The following is a 27,321-nucleotide window of genomic DNA, read 5'->3' as shown; positions in this document are numbered from 1 at the left end:
ATGACATTTATGTATAAATTGCTTGCACAAGATTAATAACACATTAACACCATAATTAGTTTTCTTTTCTTTCAAAAACGCTCCAAACATATGGCGGCAGCTAGTTAGTTTTAATATTACTCTTATTATTCTTTCTGGGTCACAAAAGAAACGTTTAACATATTTTCAGGTGAGAATGTAGCTGTGTAAACTTCAAATATCTGCTCAGTTTATCAGGACACCACATATTTTCAAAAGCGCTCCGACGTTTTCGGAGACGTCTGTTACCCACTAGGTCGATAGCTAGCCGGGGGCAAGGCTCACTAGAGCCGGTGAGAACACCGGACTCCCAGCAAATCGTTTTCAAACCCACTGCCGTCTTTCGTTACTCAGGTTAAATATATATGAGTCACTTAGATAACTCAAAAATGTTATCGTTTGGCTTTTTTTTTGTATTTTATTTGTTCCTGAGTAAATCGGTTTGGCTGAAATTAAAATTATAGTTTTTACACAGCTGAATAAACGTCAAGGAGACAACTGATTATCAGAAGTATGAGATGCTGGAGAATATACTCCAGTGTCCTGTTATAGTTTAGATAGCAAGGAGTTTATTAAACTTCACTGAAACAATCTGCAAATTTCATTAAAATTTAATAAACTCTCATCTTGTCTTTATTTTTAGTTAGCACATACCTTAAACACTTAAAGCTGTAAGCTAATGATAGTTATATAAGAGCAGATGCTGCTGGTGCAATAAGCTGTAGTTTTACGTCCAATGGATGATGATCTGATTAGTCGACTAATCGCAAAAATAATCGGTGACTAGTCGACTATCAAAATAATCGTTTGTGGCAGCCCTAATGTATAAGATTGAATTACACTGAAGAAAATCTCCCACACAGTGCTCCTATATAGATTTCATCTCACTTGAAGTCTGTGTGTATGTCACAGTGGACATTTCATATTAGACTATTTATCTAAAACAACAAACGCCTTCCCTGGCGAGGCATGACAAGTCTTTGAAACACTGCAGGAGACCAAACAGTAAGGCTTACACCTATAAACATCACACATGAAAGCAGTGATTCTGCCTGAGATTTTTTTTTTGTCTTCAATTTATTTGGCCTGTTAATGACAGGCTATCGGATTCCTATCTCCCTTTCCTGCTCTCCCTCCCCTCTCCTGCTCCCCGCTGTAGCCTGGAGGACTGTTTTGGCGAGCATCTGGAGGCAGGCTGTTTGAATAGGCTTCATTCTTGCAGGGCCTTGTGCTCCAGTGAGCGCACTCGGGGCATGGATGCTTGGCCGTAGTCCGTAGATGGGGGAGAGGGAGAAACAAAAGGAAGCCTGCAAAACGCAGCCATTTACACTGGTTGTTAATTTCCCCACGCTGGAGTATTTGCTTCCATGCGCAAAATCAATATAAAGTGCTGTCTCTGTTTCCTGTCTTCCTCCCTTTCCCCTTTTTTGTTTTACTCCTAATAGAAATGGGGAAAATATTTTCTTCATATGTGGGGGGAAGAAATCTTAAAAAGCCAACAGTGCTCTGCAGCCTTTTCCTGCACAGTGGTAATAGGAGATGGGGTGGTGTAGCGTCAGATTTGGTGAATGTGCTTGCGGAGCAGCTGAGGAAGTCTATTTTCTATTTTGCAGGATGCTTGTGGACAACTGTGGTCTTAAACCTCAGCCACCAAGTGATTGCCTTGCCTTTCATAGCCTTGTGCAATTTCCCTGGGGTGAAGGGAGAGCACTTTGGATGTTTACATTTATAAGGTTTTCAATGAATTTAAAAGGAGTGTAATTTGTTGGTTTAGTCGTTTTTAGTTTTTATTTCTTTCCTTTTTTTAAAATTGGAAATCTCAAAACTGTTGACCTGCCACGAGAGCAGCCAGAGATTTAGTTAAGAAATTGTTCACACGTCCTATTGCACCAAAATATAGCGGTAATCTTTTCAAAATGTTGAAAGCCCTTACTCTCGAGTAAAATCCTCTCGTAATCTGGTGACAAAAATTGGAGTGCATCGAAGACTTTGGCACTTCTTTCCTTGCTGACCGTGTGGCTGTGAATATGGGACCTACATGTGCCCTTGCTCTGTGCTGCCTCTGATTTTTGGATGAGGGTGTTTGTCTGCGTAGAGAAGCTGTGGCTCGGCCAGCGCTGACGTGTAGAGGGTAATGGGATTGTAAGTGTCCGGCAGTAGGGAGAGGTAATGAAATGAAGGACCAGCACTCTCAGAACGAGAAGTGTTCACTGACAGCCGCATGAGTTGATGTGCATTAGGTAGTGTGTGTTTTTTCACACACGTGGGAATGTTTGCGTATAATAACATGCGCTTGCGCCCGTGCAGAAATGGTGCTTTCAGAGCCTCGCTGCTCCTGCTGACAGTCTGACGGCCTGACAGGATCCTCTGAGTTAGTGTTTGCTAACTGTTATTAGCTCTGTGGGTTTGTGGTGACAGACAGAAACCTCAGGATGACAACATAACTGTAGCATGTCATAGCAGTGAAGGCGTGACCAGCTCTTCTATTTCCTCCTCTGCTGATAGTTGTTATCTCTGAAGGCAGGGTAATGCTTGCCACTGCGGCTGTCCAAACGCCCATTCTCTGTCCGCTTGCGTGATGCATGTTCCTGGGTGATAGTGCTGTAACTAAGCTTTAAGAAAAAGGATATTGGCTGCCAGAGCACAATTTTGAACTATAATCATGTCATAGGTAATGAACTTTTTGAGCTATCTAAACAAAAAAAAAAGAAGAAGAAAGAAATCCATTTTGTTGTTATATCATATTCCTGCCAAATGTCCTCTGGTCATTCTGTGAATCTCTGTCATTCTCATTTGAAATCATTATATCAGTGCATAAGCCCATCTATATGCCATTGTGATTTGGTTTGGAGAGCAGAAATGGCAGATTGGTCTCAAATCCACCCGAGTAGATTATCTACTCATCTCTAAAGCTCGTGCTTCGAGGGCTCCTCATAATTGCCGCTTGTGGTTTATAAGGCAGGAGTGCCCACCTTGCCCATGGTGAAGAGAACAGGACCGATCTGCTTGCACAATGCCAACCGTGTATGCTTATTAAAAGTGTGTTTGACCCTGTTTTTTGTTTTGGTTTGGTGTTTTTCTCCCCCTGTGTTCCTCTTCTTATTTTATTCTATCTGATTGATGTTCACTGGGGTCGCCTAAGTCTATGCGGGGATCACTGTGTAGTGTGGAGGTGGCTAAATGTTTACATGCATTCATTTGATTTTACACAAGGGTCCACTGGCCCCAGTCCAGGGTGCTCCGGCAGTCTCAGCCATATGTTGTCCTTTTTAAAAAAATTTTTTTTAACACCACCGGACTGAAGGTCAGACCACCAGGTTTAGGAGGCTGGTTAGGAAACACAAATGCTCTTTGTGGGTGGATCCTTAGTTCGTGGTGGGTTGCGGAGCATGTATGTTAGTCATGTTTCTTGTCTGATGATAGTAACCTGACAGACGTGACAGTACAATATGTTCAGTCACACTGGAGCCAAAATAACAGCGAGCTTGAAAAAGAGAACAGAAGTGACAGGAAACAGCATTTTTTTTCCTTTGGAGGGGGGGGATAGAAAGGGAGGCTGTGAAGAACCATTAGATGATTTTACTGATATTTAGCTTGCATATAAAACATTAAACACAAATTCACAATCCATTCTCATTCTGACATGCTTCCTGTGACAACTCCTCCCCCTTTTGAAGTCAAAAGGTCCAACTGGATCCTTTTGATGTGCCGGTTCTGGCCGATTGGAGGTATGTTTGTTACAGAAAAGTGTGGAATCTGAGAGCGGTGTTTTCATTAATAAGAATACTTTAATCAAACATTTTCTTGTTAATATAAAGTTGCAAGCAAAATGAATCAGAATACCTTCTTGAGGATAACACAACAGTAATAAATGCCTCTGTGCTATTTAGTTCACATATAGATACAATTTTAGTGTTCCCAAATAGATTTAACATAAAAACAGGTAGAGTGTGTGTGTGTGTGTGTGTGTGTGTGTGTGTGTGTGTGTGTGTGTGTGTGTGTGTGTGTGTGTGTGTGTGTGTGTGTGTGTGTGTGTGTGACTTGTAGTATAGTTCTTGGCGACAGTGGGAAGGAAAAACTCCCTTTTCACAGGAAGAAACCTCCAGCAGGTTCAGGTAGGCTCAGGGAGGGAGAGCTATGTGCTGTGACTGGTTGCAGGTGGAGGACAGGACAAAAAACACTGTGGAAATGTAGAGTGGTGTATAAACACATGGAGAGAGAAAAGAGCTGAGTAAAGAAAAAACACTCAGGGCATCATGAAAGGCCCCCAGCAGCCTATGAGTATTGCACCGTAACTAAGGCAGGATTCAGAGTTTGATCCATTCTCTTAAACTCTTAAAGGTAGAGAGGGTGTCTGGTAGCCTGGTAGGAAAGTTGTCTGTGTTGTGCTGATGCAGTGATTTCTTTGAGGTCAGCGCGGCAGAGTTTAAGACGGTGTGCCAAAGAGTTCCCGGGTGTTACAGCAGCAGCTACGTCTCAGCACTGTTATAATTCACTAAATGATTTAACAGCTTTCCATTGATCCACCTGGTAAACATTCGTTGCTTTCAAAAAGATTTTCCACTTTGTTCAGAGATCTCTCTCTCTGTCGCTCATGCTTATGCATTGGTGTGTGTGTTTGTGTGTGTGAATTGAAAGTTAACAGGCGGGTGGGGGTGGGGAAACTGGAGTCTGAGTGAACGAGTGTTGGCAGAATGTGGTTGAGACTAAGTGAAGAATGGGTCAGAGAACAGACAGTGTGGTAGTAAGACATAGAAATGAAGGATTGTCTGCTATTTCTCTCACCCATTAACCAGACGCGACCATTGTTGCGCTCACTTCCCGCTGGCGCACTGCTGCCCTGACTGACAGCCCAACAAGCCGCCTCTGTAGGTCTGCCACATGGTGGGCCGATGAATGGGGAATGCAAAACGTCACTGTTTTCTAAAAACGGCTTACCTCGACTCTTTCTCTTCACCTGCGCTTCACTTAACACTTAGTTTGGTAATTGCATTTGCTTCAAAGCTCCGAGCCTGAAATGAAATGTGTGCCTGTGTATTCATTGATTTCTAAGGTGGTAATGTAACATTTTAGGTCATGTTCTTGATATGTTATACTGGTATTCTTCCCTTTTTGGCATGCGTAAAGCTTGTTTGTCTCTAGTAATAAGTATATGTTTATATTTATACAACATAAAGACCATCTGTGTGCAGTACCACATGTTAAAGGCCCACAGGACCCCGTTACAAAACCCTCTTGAGCACAGCCCTATCCCCACCTCGAGAGTCGCCACATGCACCCACTACCTCGGCACAGCAGTGGGGAACGTGCAACGAGATGTGTTGAACAACTCTCCCAGGCGGAGGCCATCTCATGGAATTCCAGAGCCGGAGCAGGAGGCCGAGAGGAGGCTGCTGGGGTAACAATGGCCAGGGACATCTGTCATGCGTGGCTGCACTCCCCTTTGCTTACAATAGGTCCGGGGGACCAGCCAGTGCTGTCTTTCATTTCTCTCCCCTCCTTTCCGGGGACACTTCTGTCCCTTACAATGGGCCTTTTGTCCCCTCCCCGCTTTTTGCCAACATTTAACCCCTCGAAGCTGCTCCTTTTTCGGCCCCTTCTTTCTGTCTCCGCTAGAAAACAAAACTTATTTGAAACCGCGACTATTCATTTACCTCCCTCTGCTTCTGTATGTCATTATGACTTTTTAGCTCTGTCTCTGGCAGTGCGCTATGCGCTTTGCATGAGTGTGTCAAAACCCTCTTTGAAAGCAAGTGGGAAATTGGCAGAGGATGGAAATGATGGTCTACAAATAGGAATGAAATGAAAGCCTCAAAGTCCAGCACTCACTTAGCACCAAATGTGAGCCTATTGTCTTCTGCAGTCCTCTGGCACTGCAGGCACTGTACCGGCTCTATGTGCTGTAACCTCACTGCTGTCCCCTTCTAACTAACTTCATTGTGTTACATCCAGGTAGCCAGGACGCCAAGAGGCTGTCATCACACACTTACTGCCCGTTGATGTGACGTAAATCACTTTCCTGTGTGATTTCTGATTGATTATTAAACCCATGATGATGTTAGGGCCACAGCTCTGCACTGGCTTCAATGTAATTATGCTCAAAGCTGTCTGTTTCTCAGTGTTTTCAACACTCATCAGCCTGATGTAAATTGCAAATTGATTTTTTTCCCCAAGCCTCTCATTCTTAAGGACTTAAAGGGTTCTTGCTGGTCTATAATTGATTGGTCAGATTGCAATTTATTATTGCTGTCAGCAACAAGACTTTTCAAGGGGAAACTTGGCAGTCTGAGTAATCTGGGCTCATCACTTCTGTTGTGCCAACTTGACAAATATAAAGTCATGTCTACATTCCCAGATGCACTGAGTAGCTCCTTGGTTGTTGGTGCCAGACAGGCTGGTCTGAGTGTTTCAGAAACTGCTGATCTACTGGGATTTTTCTCACACAACCTTCTCTAGGGTTCATAGAGAGCGGCCCCAAAAAGAGAAAATGTCTAGTGAGCACCAGCTCTCTGGGGAAAAATGCTTTGAGCTGATGGGAAGGCTAAAGTAAGAAAATTAGGGATTTGTTACATCTAAGAAAGCAGAAGAGCATCTCTGAATGCACACCATGCTGAACCTTGAAGCAGATGGGCTACAGCAGCAATCTGATGGACCTCAATTTCTGCGCTAACATGACCAGTGTACCCATCGCCTGGTGGCAGCAGCCAGCGGTACTTGATGTACTTAAACGGCCTCCACAATCACCAGATCTCAATCTAGCAGAGCGTCTTTGGGATGTGGTGGAATGAAGTTGTTGGAACAAAACTTAGTTCCCCTTTCACTGGGATTTAATTCTTTAACTTTTTTTAGACTCCTTCTTTCCCACCTTTTTGATTCCAGACTGGATGCGCCCCAGTCGCTTGGCTTTTCTTTTACGCTAAAGGTTTTGTTTTGGATTCCAGCCAAGTAACATTCTTGGACAGGATGTAGCTGATTTTTGCTCATGTTTCCTGTTTATTGTTAAGTTGCTGAAGTAATGCTCTCAAATAAAGCTGCAAGACCCTGGAAGCCAAGTTTTTAGTCAATATTTTGGCTTCTTCACAGGAATCTATTATCCCATCTTTAAATCTTTCTCTTAAACACCTTTTGTGTGATCTTATCTTTGTGAAGTTTTTTCTTTTCCCCCTGGATGGTGACTGTGGAGTTCGGTGTTAGGCAATATCCTAACTGTCATTGAAGATCAGCAAAGGGGTTATCAGCGGACATCCAAGTCTGAAGAACTTGTCTCTGTTTTTCAAGACTAGATTGTTCACTGTGCATTGTTTCAGGAAGAAAGGCTACTGCAGCACTGATTGGTGGTCTGACAGCATTCTGTCAACTATTGTACTGTGCATCCTTGTTACTGCTGGTCATTGATCTTCAGATATCCTTTTTCTTTTGTTGACTGTCACAATCAGGTTTTTTGACTCCTTTAGCAGTCATTTCCCACGTACAGTCAGTTGCAGATGATCAAAAACTGAGAAAATCACGATGATCACATTATTTTATGAGCACGTTCACGCAGTTCGGTTGGTTAGAAGTAACAAATGTCCTTAAATTTTTCAAATATTACATTTTTTTTCTTACTTAATTGTGGTTTTAATGCAATTATTGGGAGAGATTAGGCAAGCATGTGATATTGCACAGGGGTGTACTCACGTCTGTTGTTTATAACTTCCCGGGCTTGCAGTCACTTGTTTCACTCGGCCCTGCACCATAATGGAGTCACTGGCTAGCTGGACTGCTGTGTCCTGTCCTGGCAGATAATTGCTGCCAGCTGCCCGTGGGTTGAGGGAACAAAGGCCTGTTTGAAAAGGTGATCTTGTTGATTGGAGAAGCTGTCCACCCTCCTTTAATAGGATATGCATCACATGAGATCTGGCATCTGTGTACAGTGCTGCCTCTTTCTCGCACACGTCCCCTGGGTCCAGCACGTTTTTGCAACGCTAGACCTTGAGTTGTTTCAACCGGACAGCGAAATTAACTCTGAGAGGGAATATCAGGGCAGTGTGAGCGGGGAGTAGGGTGAAGGTGGTGCAGGTCATTTCACGTAGTTGGAGCGAAAGCCTAGGGGGTGAAATTTTATTATTGTCACAATTCCTGACTTGACACATTTGCAGTCATTTTAGATTGCATTAATATTTGCCAAACCTTTTGACAGCGACTTCATATATTTGGGACCATCTGATGTGGGTTTTCAGTCTCTGTGCATACCTTTTTTTACTATCTCTTAAAGGAGGAGGAAGGGTTTTAGAAAGCAAATATTTCATGTGAATGGCTGAGTCAGTTGTTGGAGATAACATTCTTGTCTTTTCCCTGTCAGCATAAATATTTAAGTGAAGCTGTCAGCAGCGCTCCCTCACTTCCATCCTCAGAGGAAAGAGAAAAACAAGAGAAGAGGGGATAAGTCAGAGAGCGAGATAAAGGCCTCTGAATGATTGTTTTCTGTCTGCATGGCTGTGCTCTCTGGCTATAACCAGGACCACTCACATGCTGGTAGGACCTGTGTGTGTCTAACACCTCTCAGTGCTGTTTAGCTGATCGAACGGCCCTCCGGGCGTCCTGCTATGACAGCTCACTCTCCACCTAGTGAGACTTCATCTGGGGCGTGTTCTGACAGGGTGGCCTCTTGAAATATCTCTGATGTGAGTCGAGCACAGATTTCTCTCATTCTCCTGCTGCTCACTGTCACTCTCGCTTTATTTCTTTGTTACAGTGCATGCTGTTGGTTTGTCTTTTTGCACATTGTGATTTCATCTGGAAAAAAAAATGCCCTATTGTGGCAATAACGGAACAATAAGTTATACGTAAGGTTTTTCTTTTTAATACATTCAGTTTTATTAGAGAGATTTGATATGAGCTGCAAATATCCTTTAACTGCTAAACAAAAGAAGAAAAAAAAACGCAGAACACAATGAACGACACAAAGTCATCCCTCTGCAGCACTAGTACTGACTGACATTGTGAAGGTGAGATAAGAAAATCAGAGCAGTAAAAATGTCCTTGACTGAGCTCTGGCCCGGCCATAGTTAACCAATCAACCAGCACCATCTGTGACAACCCCAGAAGCAATTATCTCATATCACATCCTCACTGACCATCTGTATTAAAACCTTCTCAAAACACATGAGATTAATCCACCCTCTTCTGCCATAATCCCGCCTGTCTACCAGTTCTCGGTTTTTTGCGGGGTTGAGTGTGTGGGCTGGTTCATGGTCAGCCTTCACCTTGTTGTATAAATTCAGCCTGCTGCTGCCAGTGGCCTGGTCTCCAATAATAACTACGGCTGTCATAAAATGTCCAATAGCTTAAATTGACTATAAGCCCTGTTAATACAGACAGAGGCAGAGTGATGGGGTCTGTTGTAAAGGAAGCATCACGGACCTGAAGGTCAGCAGTCGGACACGACTCTCCATCTGTGATTTAACCAATCAGAGACATGTTTAATGAACCCCCCCCAGGTGAACTTCAGTTTTTGTTAACTGATGCCAGTTACGATAATATGTAGAATTTTAAGGTGGAGCTATCGACAGGAGTTCAAGGACTTCAGACAGACGATAATCAGCAGTGCTCCTGCTCTTTGACTAACTGGTTTTATCTTTGGAGTTCACAAGCTTTCAACTAGGAATGTGATCCAGTCTTCCTACTCGCTGAATACCTTGTTGCACCGGTTCTTTTGAATTCTATTTGCATTTCAAGCCTTTGTGTATTTGGTCAAGGTAGTGGCAGATCCACCCTGAATATGCCAATTCAGAATTATTCAGTGGATGTGCATCCAGCAAGACGCCCTCAACACGGAGGTGGTACAACTCCTACTAGTTAGTCCAGAAGCAAACAATCTATTTTAAAGGATGGCAGGATATTGCCAAGGAAAATGATAGCTCTGCTCCTCTGCCGTGCTGCCTCTTGGGTAATGATGTAGATCATTAGTTATTGTAATTTCAGAACAGTGTGTCTGAGCACTCTGTCTCAAAAATGGTTAAATTGCTTAAGGTAAAGAGTGATATGTCTGAGATGTCTTACTTTAAAATTCTTGAGTTGTTCCATGAGCACTAGAAGAAGGAAAAAAAATCAATGTTTTGATCTTTTCAAACACAGCTTTAGATCTAGACGCTTTGAAATGTCTTGGTAAAAAGAGTTTAATTCTTCTAAAGAGATCAGTTCGTGTATTGCCGCTCTCTGTATGCTGCGCCTTCATCTTAGAAAATAAACAGACCTTCAGAGTGCAGAGGGCTACATAGACAGCTTGCACACTTGTGATGATGTCAAAATGAAATGCTGCTGACAAAGAGCAGAGCTGCCATGGCTCATTGAAAATCGGCTGTGAATAGGGAGATGGAATTCAGTCCGTCTCATACACATGGCTTGATTGTGTAAAATGTTTTCACTCACTGCTGGACAATGCTCAAGGCTATCCTCTTTATGTACACTGCCCTTGTGTTCTGAGCTGCAGCCTGTGAAAGCTGCATCGATTTAAGCGTGCTGTATAATACAAGCTCATATGGAAATGGTGCCAACGTACTCCTTTCATCCCTCCGCGAGCAGAATTTGCTATCCCATATTGTTTCATTGTGGCTAGAAAGCCAACAAAACGGTGTTGAATCTGGGCTAGACTCCCTGTACCTCCCCTGTGCATGTTCTTTTCTCTTTGGTGGGGCCATTAAGCTATCAAAGATGTGGCCTGTAAAGAAATGAAACATTGTCCAGAGAGTGGGAGAATTCTTCTGAGCTGGGGGAGGATGGGCAGAGAGTTGTGTGTGTGTTGGGAGGATTAGAGAGGTTTTTAGGTGGAGGAGAGGGGAGCCGATGATGATGGACAGACATGGGGGAGACCACCCCCCCCACACCTCAGTATCAAAGCAGCAGGAATGTCGAACGGGCTGGTAAGACCTGGAACGCTCTCCTAAACCTCAGATCTGATGTGATGTGTGAAGTGGAGGGGTGAGTTAGAGCTTAGCGCTGCATACAGCAGCTGAGATACAAAGCAGGGACCTAGACATACAGCTGCTTACCAGACCTGCTTGTTAAACCAGTGTTTAAATGTTACTTTAGGAGTACAGTAATCAGTGTTTTGCTACGTTGATGTTTTTGTTGCTTGAGCATATGATGCACTTTGAGCGTCGTCTTTCGTGTGCTTTCACAAAGCACCGAATACCTTGGAATGTCAGTAAATCTTTTAACCCCTTGGTGCCTCTTACAAAATTCAGATCCCATATCTATTTAGCCAGAAAAGGCAACCTACAGTCAATAAAATAACAAACTGCCATTTGCCCAAATGAACATTTCCAGAGGCACCTCACAATTTCCAATTTCGTGATAAACACGTTACTAAGCCTCCAACTCTAAGAGGAACCATGAGGTCACTGAGCACCTGATTATGTAAACATTTATACGGTAACTTTAGCTTAGTGAATATGATAAAATCACATGTTTAGTTTAAGCACATTGCAATGATGTAGCTCTACATAATTTGTTTGGGGATTATCAAAGTATTCTGATTATGGTTTTCTTTTTAACCTCCGAGGACCCGAACTCTTTCATAGCCTGCATTTTTAATTTCTCTTTGCTCTTTGGGCTGATTGGGACCTGATTTTTTTTTTTTTTTGACAAAAATGAGATCCACATATGAGGACATTTGTTTTAAATTTCGATAGAACAGTGACAGTATAATGTCCTCGTAAGTGGATATCAGGCCCTTGTAGAGCAAAATGTAGTATTTTGGTCTAAACAACCCAAAAAACGTGATGTCCAAATATGTGGACACCAGGTCGTATGAGGATAATCCAAAAGAAAGAAGGAAAGAAAGAGCCTGAGAGTCGTGGATGCTGTACAATTTAAATGACAGAAAATCATAATGTGCATGAAATGGTGAACAGTCTTATAAGCTGTAACAGCTTATTTTTGCAACTTTTAAAATGTTTCTCAGACTTTAGATTGGGATCTAATATAAGGTCAAGATAATTGACCCCCTCCCCCCATCTGATGCATACATCACTGTGTAATCAGCATACATATGAAACTCTGCTCAAGAGCATCACTGTGGCATTTATTCATTTCTATATAAACTACAAAGGAGTGGGCTACGGCAGATCCCTGTGGATCACCAGCTTTAGAAGCTAGAAAAGCTGGTTTTTCATTATTAATGAAGGCACAGCGTTTCTAATTTGAAAAGATTTGAACCATTATAAGATTTTATCAGAAAATTAAAGCTTCAAAAGTTGAAGGGATAAGAATGTTGGGATTTAATTTATGAACTTAAATCACTAAGTCCGGAAGGCTAAGCCAACTACTACACGTTTCTCTGCCGATTTTAAATTTTTTTTATTCTTTTAATTTTAATTTATTTCTGACTTCAATTTAAAAATAAGGTGGCAGTCACCGGATTAATGAAGCTGGAACTCAAATTTTAGTTGATGCATAATAGTATTTGATTCATTGTAATTCATAAACTGATGAACTACGATTCTTTTTTTTATATAGGTACATTGACCTAAATTGCCTGCCTGGTCAGCTGTGCCTCACTTTAAAACTGGAATCTTAAAACTGCTTAATTCTGTTTATTGGGAATGTAGTGAGGAGTCGGAGCTGTGCCGTTTAATTGACTGGGACAACTCTCCATCCTTGCGTGGGGTCACGAGCTGGCTGGAGACTTTGTGCCTCCACACCGTTTTGCTTTTCACTAATAGACAAAGCCCAGCTCTTCCTGTGCTCAATCACAACCAGAGAGATGCACATGGAGTGTATCTCCGTGGATACGCTCATATCCCTGTGCGCTCATGGACGGAGACAGACAGGGAAGGTAGTACAGCGCTGTCTGTGTTTAGCTATTACAGAGATGCCCAAAGCTTTTACAGCATCGGTCCAATTATGGCTATACATCCGCTTCTGCTTAAGTCCATTTGCTTTTACTTAATGCCCAAACAATTCCCTGATGCTTTGTTCTTTACTCCAAATACAAATCACTCTGTCCCTCTCTTTCTCTCTCCAGGCTGAATGGCTCCTTGCACTTTTTCTCCACTTCCCACTGAACATGTAAGCTGCTTCCCACCACTGGCTGTGGGGTCATTAGACCACAGGAAATTTAGTTTTTTTTTTCATTTTTCCAATCCTTTTCCTTTATTTTATCTTTGCCTGGAACAAAGGGAAAACATTCAATAGTTATTGATTTGGAGACATCTAACTTTTACTGGAGATCCCATTTAATCACAAAAGCTGATTTATAGTAGGCTCTCTGACAATCCCATTAAATTGCTGTCTAGCTAATCAAGTCAATTCTTTCTCCTCGAGGACTAATCTTTTATAGGGACAGCAGAACAAATCCTGTCGGTAACAGGATTGGGAGGAAACTGGAAGGTTTCAGCGCTGCCTCACCTTACCGTAAATATGAGGCGGGGGGAGTCACAAGAGTTCGTGTTTGTTACTATACAGTTAGTCAGCTAAAAAATTTGGCTTCACTAGTAAAAGGAAATACATCGGTGACTTTTTTAAATAAGTATTTTTTTTGGGGGGGGGGGGGGGGGAGAAGTGTTACCACTATCCATTTCAACAGTTGGTCCATATAATCCAACAAATCTCTCCAAAACGGAGAAACTTTGGAACACTTTTTTGGAAAAAAAATAATTTGCAGATTTAGCATTACGACCAGGTGAAGTGCAATCCAATGTGGTACCAATATTGAAAGCAGTTTGCAAACACTATTGTCATCTTCATTTTATACTTTAGCCAAATTTCAGCTGTCGGGTCGAGTGTGCTTCTGTGGTGGATTAACTGTTTGGGGGGGGGGCTTATAAACCTGCACGTGTCCTTTTTTGGTGTGCAGCTTCAGATTTGAGTGAGGTGATGGCAGACCCAGAAGCCCTTAGTCTCATAATGAAATTGTTCTAGTGAATCTGTTTTCTGCCTGCTTGTCGTGGTGCTAGCACTTCTTTATGAGTCACTGACCCACTGGGATTCACCTCATCTACTAAATGAGGTGAAAACCCAAAAGAAATCATGGAAACCTGGAGACGCATGGCTGAATTTTATGATGTGCTGATAAAATTTCACTAGCTCTTGTCTCATAACATCAGGAAAGTTACAACTGAAGATGTTATTGCTTCGTGTGCTCCCACTTCGTTTCGAGACGTCAAACCCGTCTTCATTCTTTTTACGTAATTAAATATTTACTTGTCTAAACTCAGTGTACTTCACCATTTTTGCGCAAATCCAACATCACACACATAACATTGCTTTCCTTATGTGGACCCCCTCCCACCACCACCCCAACCCCAGCATCATTTCCTTGTCATTCTTTTTGTGAAAGAAAATGTCACTTCTAACATTTCCATTAGAGCAAAAATGATGTTATTCCAAATTGTATGTGGTGGAGAGCTGTAATTGCTTGCTGTCGCAGTACCTTCAATACTGTCAACAGATTGCTGCATTCTTTGTCATTTACTATTAGTTGAGCGTGCTGCCTTTTGAATGTCATTTGCAGTAAAACACTAAGTGGGCTGCAGGGTATCTACCTATAGTGTGTTTTCCTTCAGTATGATACATTTCTGTGTATTCCCCACTTCTTATTTATTTACCCACAAAAAACAAGTCTAATCATTAATTTGATTTAGGACAGTTTTGCTCTGCTACACAAATTAATATAGGATATAGTTCTGTAAGCTTAAAGTATATTGTAATGGAAGCCCGTATAATATTATCGTTGTTGTTGTTGTTATTATTGTAACCCGAGTAGATCCAGGCCTGACAGGACTCACACAGGACAGAATGTCTCCTTTGCAGCCAGAAGTCCAGCTCAGCACCTCTGGACCTCAGTGGAGCGACCATTGATTTGATCCCCTCGCTCATTCCTCGATTGACACAGATGCACTGTGTCACGGCTCCTTGGCGAGATAAATCTAAGTCTGTCTAAACAGGCCCACTGTCAGCAGACATTTTAAGTTTGTTTTTTTCTTTCTTTTTTTTTCTTCCACCCCTCTTTGGTGTTTATGTAGATTTTCAGCTCATAGTTCAATAGCAGCCTTGCTTTGCTTTGGATGGTGATTGCTTTTCTCCCTGCTCATTTGCATACTAAGAGTGGGTTCCCACTGAAAAGATCAAGGTAATCTATGTGTGGCCGGCGCTGGGCTGCTGCCAGGAAGACTCTGTCGATTCCATTAAAGGTGGGGCCAGATGTTTGTCATTACCTTTATTGATAACCACGGGGTCAATACTGTGATTTATTCTGCTGGGATAGGGCTAAGCTTTAGTCACAAGTTTCACCAGAGCCTGATCAATAGTACACAATGGACAAGTACAACATGCCCACACGTGAACTGAGAGCCTCAGCAAAGCTATAAATCTGTCACAAAGTTTTGTGCTTAGGTGCACATAGCAACCACATAGCAACCATAAAAACAGCTGGGTGGGGTGTTTTTTTCTTCTTCTTCTTTTTTTTTAAAGTGTATTTATTCCTACCTGAAAGCCCACATCCTGTGGATGTGTCACTTATTTTTCTTTCTATTGGTCCCCTTCACTGGGTGCTCTTTCAGTGTTGTCGCTCTTCAAAAAAAACAAAAACTCAACAAATTGCACCGTGGTTATTGTTTCTTTAGTTTTCTACTTATTAATCATAAAGCAGCATTTATTTGTTTTTAATGCAAGACTTAACCCATTTAAAGAAATCTGAGTATTTTCAGATTAAACATTAAATTTCACTGTTGCTCATGAAGTGTAGTGGTGAAGTCAGCGCAGCTGTTTGTTTAAGGCATTGTGACCAGCACTGGACATTCCTCTGGTGGTTGTGGTCTGTAGGAGGAGGGCACTGTCTGTACCCTCTGAATAGACGCTGAGTCGCCGAACTGGACCAAAATGTAATTACCTCTAGCTCACAATGTCACACTGCAGACCAGAGCCTGACAGCAGCCTCAAAATGAAACACGCTGGGATTGAATTAACCTCCAGCTGGGAGAGAGTGTGTGTGTGTGTGTTTTGAACTGCTCGTATACCTTTTTCATGAGTGCGATTCTGAGATTTTTCCGAGAACTTACACTGTCACACTATTATATAGCACAGTCTGTTTTCTAAAATGCTTGGGCAAGCAGTGCTGTTTTGTGGCGTTCTGTGACTTTTGGCCCAGCCAGCCAACTATAGAAATCAGCCACTGAATAGTGAAATGCAGTGCTCTGGGGGAAAAGAGAAAAAACTGAGCACACATACAAATAGTCTCTCTGCCTGAGCTTTTTAGACACATTGATATGATAAGCTGATAGATTTGGAGCTATTAGAGTCAGTCTCTCTCTGTCAGTGACAGTAATTAGCTTTAATTTCCTTTTTGTCACAGTGTTTAACATCAAACTGATTTTATCCAGAGATTTATTGAGATTGATCATATTTTCATCATGTAATATGTTCTCTGAATGTGTGTTGTATGGCCTGGCTGGAATAGAATAACGTAATGTGAGGGGGACTTAAATGAGCCATTAATCTTGCAGACCCAAGGGTGAAATGTAAATTGCATGAAGTATACAGCACATCACACATTTAATGAAATATTCAAGTTGCAAATCCTCCCTGAGATTGATGTGATACATGAGCAAATTCATCTACTGTTTGAGGACTTAAATCATTTACTCATCCTTCTTGTGTCATATTTGTGACTCAGTATTGTGTATGGTGCTGCCTGGTGTGATTGGGGATCTCCTCCCATATTTGAGCATCAGTCTGTGGTGGTGTTTGGTTGCATCACATCAGCTGATACATGATTTTTCAGAGGTTCTCCATTGAGTTCAGCTTTTGAGAATGTGAGGATGAGTCAGAGGTGTCAATGCCTTCATCAACCAGAAACTGCCTACACACTCTGGCTACATGATGCCGTGCATCGTCCTGCACCAGGAGCAGCATACGACAGACTAACACACGAGTCTGTGTGTGACACTTTAAGCATATGCCTTCCTAGGCCATCGCTGGCCCACTGCAAAATTGGACATGCTGGATGATGACAACCTTCGCAGTGGCATGTCCTGACTCCTTGATGTCTGTCGTATGTGCTCAGTGTGAAGCTGTTGTCGATGAAGAGATCTGCAAGTTCTGGTGTTCTCAGGTGAATGCTAGTCAGTCTGCATGGTGCTGGGCTGTGAGCACAAATTTGCACCAAAGTAGGTGAAGTGGATTCACAATCACTTGTTTCTTGACTGGACAGATTCTCCCTGGAGTTGATGTTACGCTGCAATGATCAAGTATTGCCTTAATTTTCTCAGAATTGTATTTATTTCATTCTTTAAATAGTACAGTGTAAACTTAAACAGCACTACAAAAGTTTAATAACATGTACAGTAAATACAGGGAACAACTTTTTTTTTTTCCCCCAGCATGTTCAATCAAAAGCACTTTATTCATCACACATAATGCCAGAGGAAAAGCTTTAAAAGGAGACACCAGGTGCTCTAAGATTAGAAATCAGGAATGGAGATAACGTTGTGCAGGAAGGGAGAAACAAAGTGATGATTTACAGTTTATCTGTGGAAGACACTGGGTATTATAAATGATCCAGTGAGACCAGAGAGAGGTCTGAGCCAGTGTGCTGTCGGGGCTTCCTGGCTGTATAATTGAAAATCATTCAGACAGCTGTACGTTTTAACCTTGGACCATGTCTTGGTCACTAACTGATGGGTTGGGATGCACAGCAGTTGAAGTGAGAGGAGTAGATGGGTAGACGTTGAACAGGTGTGAGTCTTCATGGATGTGCTGTTTGAATAAAGCTTTATCGAACACCATTTAAAAAAAAAAAAAAAAAAGTAGCCCTTTGTAGAAGTGCTTCAGTATCTCTTGACATTGATTTTTTTTTTCCCATTATAACTCTGCACGACACATTATCGAACAGGCTGAATCATTTCTATATGTGGGCCGATTACTTTTCAATCTTAACCAGCCTCCACCAACGTACTGTCAGATGTAACACACTGGTTTCTGAGGGAGCTTATAATCTTTGGGAGTGATACAAAGCCAGGAGTGAACTCCAGGAAGTAATGGATACCCCTGGCCTGTCTTAGCAGAAGCCTGTCTCCTTCCTCCATGCAGAGGGCTGGAGCAGTGTGGTCGTCTCTTCCCTCATGGAACCAGATGCATTATTGATGGATGGCCAATTGGGAACTCAATTACACAGAGATTACTGGGCTGGCAGACACTGGGACACCACTACCCTGTCAGAACTATTGAATTAGAGCACAGGAGAGGAGGGAAAGTGTCCTTCAGAGATGCTTCTTTTTTCCTCTCTCTTTCTTGGGATGGCAGATGGCCACATCCTAGTTCATACTCTGACAGTTGACCTTCACAACAACTGTAGCTTTGGTTGCGCAGCTAGCTGGCTGGATAGCGCTGTGGTGAGCAGTAGTGCGAAGCTTATTTCACACTAACCTGGATCTGGACGCCGCGGTGTGGTAGTACCTGTCGCGGCTGTGATTTGTAGCGCACACGTGCATTTGTGCATTCCTCAGTGTAATTTCATGTATCAAGTGACAGCTGCTCTTCCTTTAACACCGAAGCAGACGCAATGATGAGAGAGGCTCAGAATGCGAATGTATGTGCATAAATATTGGCATTTCACCAAATCTCATTCATATAACATGGCCTACCTGAATGAGAATCGTGCCTTGCAGGGTCGTATGCTATTACAAGTTTAATGTGAAATCTGGATGGCAGAAGATGAGAGTGGTGGAGGAGGGGGGGGGGGAGGCTCAGCATCTGAAATGGAAGCATTCATCTTCCTTTTCTGTTGGTCAGCAAATGTGTTCAATGGAAAGGAAAAGCAAGGTGAGGCAAGCTGATCTCAAAGAAGAGAAATCATTTCATAGCAGACCACACAGTGAAGCATATTTCACCCCTTGGCTTGGTGCAAGCTGCCTATCCTAAGCTTCTGGTTATTTTATTCATCAGTGAAGGTATGAACGTCTGTGGATTTACACTTCTGCTCTTGGTAGTTTTTGTTAAAGGAATCTTGATACATTTTAAAAGCCATTTCCACTTGCTTCATCCTGTATCTTTGGAAAACACATGGACGAGTTTTACGAGTTTTTTTTTTCTTCCCATTTCTCAAGTGTCTTCTTCTCTTGTTGGTATGTCAGTGTGTCAGTGAAGAGAGCTACTTTTGAAAGAGAGCATTGTTCAGGTTTGCGTTGTCAATGGAGACGAGGCCATAGCCAGGATTAGGTGGACAACAGGCAGCTTTCACCGGGCTCCTGCTTTATCCAGGTCTTTTTCCAACAGGCTGGACAGTTTAGAAAAGACACCCCGGTGAGCCATGCCCCGCTCTGTTGCCCCTGTTTCCCTGAACACTGGGCACGGGTTAGCCCCTGGAGAAAAGGTTTAATAAGGAGTGGAGAATAGCCATTAGCTCCCTACCAGCCTCTGTTGATGGAGGAGAAAATGGAGGGACCAATAGACCAACATGAACTATTGGAGCCTGTGACAATCACATCACAGAGGAAACTAATTCCCTTTTCCTGAGGGTGAAGCCTGTCCACCAGTTCAGAGCAGAAAACGCTGCCACAGTCATTACAAAATGTAATTACCTAGAGTTTGGGAAATTAGTGGTTAGATCTGATATATTAGTGCAAAAATTATCCCAGCAACTAACTTCAGCTGTGCACAGTTATCATATTGTCTGAAAGTAGTCAACAGCAAAGAAACTACTAGTGGGTGCAGAACACTAATCGGTCACTTGTTTGCAACAGTGTTTTTAACCTGTTATTTAATTAGTGGCCTAATTCACAGGTCAGATCGGTCCTCACTGGGGGGCTGCTGTGCTCATAGCCAGAGCTCTATGCATACCTCACATCACCATATTAAGGATATTCCCTCTCGTTGACATAGAGATCCAAGAGAGGGAGAAACTTCTGGAAATGGATCATTTAGAACAATCTGAAGCCTGAGTAATTGGCTCACACAGCTTAAATGTACATAAACAGACCTCATTATTTGAAAATTTGGACAGGTTTAAGCTGGGTCTCAGTATATATTGACAATAAATCTGTAAAAGCGTAATAGGTCGACTTGATGTAATTTACATTCTCTCGGTCATCTTCATCGGCCAATATCTAAAGAAGTTCTGGCTTGGTGTGTGCGCGCGTGTGTCTCCTTAGTTGCCTTGTCTCGTGTCTTTGTGTATTCGCCGTACCCCATTCTTTATTTCACTCCATATACATATGCAAGCAAAGATCCTCTTTCTTACCATCTTATTTGTTAAACGCATTTCCTGTGTTTTCTCGCTGTGATGTCATGCTGGATACAATCACACTGTTAAGGTTGCAAGCAGATGGCAAACATTGATTTTTCTCATACCTGCACTGCATTTATGAAATGGCCTCTCAAAGTAAAATCAATTTCAGTCGATGTTCTCAGTCTTTTCTATCACAAACAAATTTATAAAAACCTGCTGGTACAGCTGAGTCATTAAGTGAGATTTTATCCAAACATAGCTGTACCACGCTAGTTGCCAGGTAGAGATGATCTGATCAGCGTCCTTTGAATTATTTTTGTAGAAAGAAGCTCCGAGTTTGTCTCGGTTAACTCTTTAACGTTCGATCATGCGATCGTGACTCAGCTACTTGCATAAAGTTTGTTTCTACCAGCTGAGTAGGCTGAAAATGCACGTTGTGAGTCATTGTCCAGCCATTTGCCAAAATACTGAAATTATTGGAAGAAATTTGAAATAATGAATGCATTCATGCAATTTAAAGCTGACCTATTCACAGTGAATAAATGCATGCCATTATTTAAGGAAATCATCTTCATTAAGTAAGCATTTTTGCAAATTAATGTCAGTGACTTGTAGCATCAAGTTACAATCTGCCTCAGTAAGCACAGTTATCATTACTGATGAAGCTGCCCTCATTTGTAGGACAAAGACATGCCGTGCCTCTTTTTCTTTATTTAAAGTACGCCTCAGATTCAAATGATGGAAGTTACTACATATCACAGGAGTGCATGCATACACATAATGGGTGGAGTTGGAGCTGCACTGTGTAGTTGCTGAGATTCAATCACATGCAGATTTTTCTTCCATATAACCATATTTGCTGCCTCTTCCCATCTTCCAAATTTGTATTTTTCTTGTCAGTTGCTATCACGCAGAATCTGTGTTTGATCTATCGATTAACAGTCAGAAATAACTGGAAAATTGGAAAAAGTACATTTGTTGACATGGACTCATTACATTTACTTTCCACACAACCATGAACCTCATTGTTTAGTGGAAAGTAAATGTAACGAGTCCATGTCAACGACGCCCAAAGGCTCATTCTGAGCCAGGAAAAACACTTTTATTGACAGTAACTGGAGCTGGGTCCTGCAACCAGCGGATTCTCTCATTGTATTTAATTTCAGCTCAGAGCTCTATTTTCTCTCTATTTTGTCTACTTGGAGTCTTCTGTCCTCCTTCATTACAATAACCAACCTAAACAGCCCAAATCTGAACCTGAAACCAATTTAAAATCCAAATTCAACTCCCTGACCTCCATATGTCCAGAGCTCTGTTTCCATGCCATCAGACTGCATGCCTGCATGGTGTGGAAAGTTCAGGTTCCCAGTGTCACATGACCCTATCCAGATTAACATGCATGAACGTGACTACAGACCCTCTGACACTACAGGTTTATGTCGATCGCAGAGAAAGTCACAGGATGTATTTAGAGACGGTCAAACTGTGTGATTTTTATTTTTAAAAAATAAATGTTTAAAGACATTGTTCACTGCCTTCTTTGTAGTTACCCTTTGGTCAGAAGAGATAAGGTGTACAGAGTCGTACGTGTGTTCTTTTATAGGCTTCAGATAGAGAATCAAAGGACTTTAGTTTGTGTTTGAGGCTTTGCAGATGCTGTGCTCTCACTTGAAAAGAAACATACGATTTCACCAAAATCTAAAGCTTTAACCATCTACTATATCCTCATGCTTTTCAAAGGCTCTTCCACGACTGAAGTGCGAAGCTTTTCATCGACCTGTGAAGTCCATGAGTGTCTTATCACTTCGGAGCGGTAAATCTGATGCGTCTGTTAAGTTTTGTGAATGACCCCTGCGGTGTGGGGTGTGTGTGTGTATGTGCTGCGTCAGTATCTGAAAGCGCTGTCGGTGTGTGCAGCAATGCCACAGGGTTTAACCCCGCTGCATTGATCCCTGGGTTGCTCGGGGCTGGTGCCTAATTCTCCAATTTTCAGCTGTTAGAGATAGAATTGGAATAATAAACAGCTGAACCTCCCACTAATAATCCCACTGACTCACCCCGCCACCCCCGTCTTCAGGACAACTGGGGTCGGGGTAGAGTTTCTCTGTCCACCCTAATCTCAGCCAAAGCCTCAGCACTCGCTCCTCTGCCCTAATGAAATGATATTGGCCAGCTTTGTAAGCCTGGAAGTGATTATCGCTACACAAATGCATGCAAATTTGGATGATTTGTAGATACTTAAAGCACCTACATTTGTCATACACACTCCTCAGGATATGTATGTACGTTTGCAAAGTATCTGGAAAAACTCTTGTTGGTTTCCTCAAACAAACAAGCCTCTCTCAGCTTTAAAATTCTGCCACAGGAAGAAGAATACAGGAAATGATGATAATATATGCTTTAAAATAGAAACGGGGAAGAGAATACTCTAGTATGTGTTTTCTTTGTTTGTTCAGTTCCCTGAAAAAAGGATGTGATCATTTCTCGGAGTAGTTTTATGAGATTCACAGTTCAAAAGTAATCCTAGTTTATCTTTTACACTGCTTTGTTTTGCAGCTGCTCGGTTCATTCTGTGTCTGGAAAAAAAAGCAGGTTTGGTTCTTTTTAAGGCTTTAAGGCCACCAGCCCTTTAAGTCAGCTTTCTTTTGATTGGCTCCGCCTTGCAAACAGATGGCTCAGAGTGTAGGTGGGTGGGGTCTTTGTGCTATGTTAGAGATATCCTGGCTCTAATGACAATGACATCATCCAGAGAAAAAAAAAGTTAAACTTTTGGCTCACAGGGGATTTTTGAAATGTTTTCACACCCACCTGAGGCACGCTCGTCTTTAGCTTTTACTTTAGTGCTTGTTTGCAGTGTTAGTAATGTCATTTATAGACTATGTATTAACGCTAGTGGGAAAGTAATTGCCAACTGACAATATGTCAGATTTTTTGAATACCTCAGCGCATTGAAAACGTAATATTGGTGTGATCTTCATGGGGGTCAGTGTAGGTAGGTCTTTGAAATGGTGAAGAACTATGAATTCAGCTTTATCTGAAATTTGTTGAATTTTCTCAATAACAGCAGAAAAACATGTTTTAAGAATCAAGTTGAGTGATGCAATTCTTAAAGAGGTTATTCAACGAGTAATTACTGACATGTTGAAGCTGCCTGTCATGTTTGGGTCAGGAATAGCCAGAAAAAGAAAGACGTCACCTGTAACTGTCACTGATATTAACACCAGCATGTTTGTTTGTTTGTTTGTTTTTTTTACATTGTTTAATTATATTTTTGGGTAATGTAAGGTGAGTGGCTGAAAGTACTCATTCCACATAATTTGTTGATCATGTCGGCTTTGAGGCGTTAGGTGTGAAGGAGTGATGGATGTCTCACCTGCTGCATGCTCGCAGTGAAACTGCAACTTTGACTGACTTTGTGTCAAATGCTGATTTCTGTCCATGCAGCTGATAAGTGTGACATGTTGCTTAGCTAATCACCCTGCGGGGCTGCTCTGCATGCAGATTTTCATTTAACCAAGTTAAATATAAGCCTGATTCAACGGTTTGGCTCAATGTAAAAAGGCTGACCTGCTCCCACAGTTCATCATCGGGGTGAACAACCTGCTGAATGGAGGTGTTGAGCTGGCGTATTAGGTCAAACACTAGCGTGTTGACCTGTACCCTTTGTCCATTCAGGAGTAATTTCATCCGCCACAGCTCTTTTGTCTTCCTCTCATATCTTTCCATTAACCTTCAACCACTGGGCTTCGACGAGTCCTCCGAGCCCCGACAGTAACCCATGTTATTTACTGTCTCCTGTGCAGAAAGTCTTCAGAGAAATTTGGAGAGCCAACACGGTCACAGGTGTGTTGTCGTGTATCAACGCATGTTTGTGGCAGAGAGGCACCTGCCAAACTCTTCTGTGCCAGGGGAAGTGGTCTGTGCGGATAATGCCTGCTCTGTTTCATTGTTACTCTGTCGGTGTTTGAGTTTTTTGGCTTGCTTCAAGTCCTGGGGCCCTGAAGTCTTTGTGCTGTGGTAGTGCTGGACTCAGCATGCTGCCTGTGTCCACACACTGCTGCCTCAGCACTAATAAGGCAATAGTATGATAGAGGGAGCGCCAGTTGTCTGCTTTCAACGTCCCTACTCAACCGTACCCTTACCTAATGCCCTCCCCCACAAAGACACCATTACCAGATCTTTTAAGGATCCCATATTAGGGAAAAAATCAAGGAGTCTAATTGTGGTTCTGAACTGGGTCTCCCTGGGTGTGGTAAGTTTTGTAACCCCTCTAATGAGTTGCTGTGTTTCCTCCTATGGGTTTATTGCACTGCATTCCAATTTAAGTCATGTCACTGACCACTGGAGCATCTCCTAAAAAAGCTCAAACCACATGGTTCAAATGAGGCCAGTACGGTTTTAACACCGTACACAATAAAACGACTCTGAGGCCCTGACAACGTGATGATTTTAATAGAAGGCGGCCTAACGAGGAACATGGCAGCACAAATGACCAGATGGGCTGAGGGGGAAAAATGTCAACGTTAACCAAAAAGTTTGTAAAAGTTAATAATGGAGGTTTTTTTCTCTCTGTAATGTTTTTATTAACAATGAGGGATTTATTGATATGTGGGTTTTCTCATATTTCTTTTTGTCTAAGCTTTAAATATTAAACTCGGGGAGCAAAATGGGAACATCAGAATATTTTTTATCAACTGCAATTATTCACCAGTAATAAACGGTTATATCACTTGACAACATAATGAGCTATAATAGGATCAGTACAGTATAAATTATTACACCCACCCTCCTCTGGGCAAACACTTTCTCTAATGCCGTCGTATGATAAAGTCCATGCACGCCTAACGTGATCGCAGTGGTGTCCCTCTCTATTTTCAGCCTGCCCACCGACTGTGTCTGCTAATTTCTATATGAATATTTTTGGTGCGCGCTGTGTGTGTGAGAGTGGCATGCTGTAACATGTGTAGTGCTGAAGCTTGAGTGGAGCGGTGGCTGCATGTAACAAGAGGAGATGACTGGGCCATGTGGCCCTCAGTGTGGTGCTAAAAACAGCCCAGCAGCTGTGTGTGTGTGTGTGTGTGTGTGTGTGTGTGTGTGTGTGTGTGTGTGTGTGTGTGTGTGTGTGTGTGTCTGAGAGGTGAGTAAATGAAACGCCACCTGACCATGAGCAAAAAAAACGAAACATTGGAGTAACAGATAACTAATCAAACACGCATCAGAAATCTTAAAACGGTCATTATTGTCACACCAGTCCTTTTCTCGGCCCTGTTTCATCTTCAGTTCTGCGAACGGTCAGAAATCTGGGCATTGATTTGGATCAGTTCACCTTCGATAAACATGTTCGTTGTCTTATAATGCTTTTATCATCTTGTTCTGAAATGGGAATTATCATTATTTATTTTTGACGTGGCTCGATTGTAACATTTTGTTGTTCCTTGATTGCTTAAAAGCTGTCCAGAGTGCTACTGCGAGGCTTTTCACCCGGCCCGCTAAAAGACTCCATGTGACACCAGTTCTGTCCTGTTTTCATTGGCTCTCTGTGATACTTCGTATTCAGTTTAAGATTTTGGTGATGTCTTTCAGAGCTCTTCATGATGTGACAGGTCTGCTATGCATTTGAAGTGAGCTGATCAGTGTTTGTTGGATGTATCTTGGTCCAGGATAAGGACAGAAGTGGATTGTGCTTTTGAGGTTGTGGACACTGAAGCTTAAGACCAACCTGTGCAACTTTACTTACTTAGTAGCTCCCTTGATGCTACTTATAAGCAGTCCATCTGGTTCTGCTACAAGTGACTGGAATATTCACTTCTCAGCCACAACATGAAAACCATCTGCCTACTTTTACACAGGTTTCACTACATTGGGGTGTACACAAAAGACCTCTGCGGTTTACTCTGGTGTCTGGAACCAGGACAATGGCAACTGATTTTTAGGTCCTGTGCCAAGTAGGACTTCTGTGTATTGGGCCACTTCTTCTGGTGCATCTTGCCCCCAGATGCTGGGCTGATTTGGGAGTTAGGAGGCTGAGCTACTCTTTTCTTGCAGTTTTTGTGTTGACCTTTGCTGTCTTTATTGTAGTGGATTATGCTTTTTACAACTTCCCCTCAGATGTGGTCCAACTGCAATAATGTTTGATTACAAATAAGATGAAGCGACTGGGTATCTAAACTGTTTATCGTGTCTGCTCATTAGCAGAATGTGCTTTTGAAACCATCATTAGTGGAACATATTTTTCATGTCTACCACGACATAAATCCCACCTGCCTTATCGTCATCAAAGCAGACCTGACCTATTGTGGCATGTCCAGTGGGTTGCATGGTTGGCGGACTGGAATCTGGGAGGGGTCTGATGAAGGGTTAAGGCATTGGGTTCTTTATCGGGATCCTTAGATCTGTAAATTGTCTGGTTAGTATATGTGTCAGAAGGCTAGGATGTAACTTTTTCCAGCAGAACACTGAATTGTTATGGCCCAATGTTTTTTTGGAAGTAATATTGCACTTAATTGTATTTCTCAGTAGTCTTTGTTAATCAGACATTTCAATTGTTATAAAGGGACAATTAATTCTATGACTCTGGTGGCATCTGTCATTTTTTACAGTGTGGTATGTTGGAGCAGCAGTTTATCGGCAGCTGAGAGGAAGAGGTTGGATAAACTCATTAGGAAGGCCAGCTCTGTTCTGGGATGCACCCTGGACCCAGTACAGGTGGTGGGAGACAGAAGGACTCTGGCCAAAATAACATCTCTGATGGACAGAGTCTCCCACCCCATGCATGTAGATGTTGCTGAACTGCAGAGCTCCTTCAGTGACAGACTGCTGCATCCTCGATGCATGAAGGAGGGTTTCCGCAGGTCTTTCCTCCCTGCAGCTGTCAGACTCTGAACTGCTCCCAACAAACATAGATGTTTACAAGTTAGTTAATTAACCAATTCGCACTACAACCTGGTTTGCCTCTTACCTGTAATTATTTTTATTTAATTTAATAACTGTACAGTACTCTCTGTTTATAGTAACCATTGTCCTTAATGTAAATATGTAAGAAAAATTGTGTATGTTTCTGTTCTGTGTCCTGTGTACTGTTTGTTTGTATATTTGTC

General features: G+C 42.2%; 1 protein-coding gene across 2 annotated transcripts in view; it reads left to right on the top strand.

Annotated features, from left to right (window-relative positions):
- The window catches only part of LOC308406842 (uncharacterized protein), a 31,701-nt gene extending 4,380 nt beyond the window's left edge, over positions 1-27,321 (top strand). For both annotated transcript variants that reach the window (XM_080898106.1, XM_080898105.1), the window contains exon 5: positions 26,824-27,321. The gene's annotated coding sequence lies outside the window, so the exon portion shown is untranslated. The remainder of the gene's footprint in view (positions 1-26,823) is intronic.

The sequence above is a fragment of the Rhamphochromis sp. 'chilingali' genome (assembly GCF_963969265.1).
Source record: "Rhamphochromis sp. 'chilingali' genome assembly, chromosome: 12".
NCBI classification, from domain to species: domain Eukaryota; kingdom Metazoa; phylum Chordata; class Actinopteri; order Cichliformes; family Cichlidae; genus Rhamphochromis; species Rhamphochromis sp. 'chilingali'.
The sequence above is the reverse complement of the archived record's forward strand: the minus strand, read 5'-3'. Positions and strand labels throughout refer to the sequence as shown.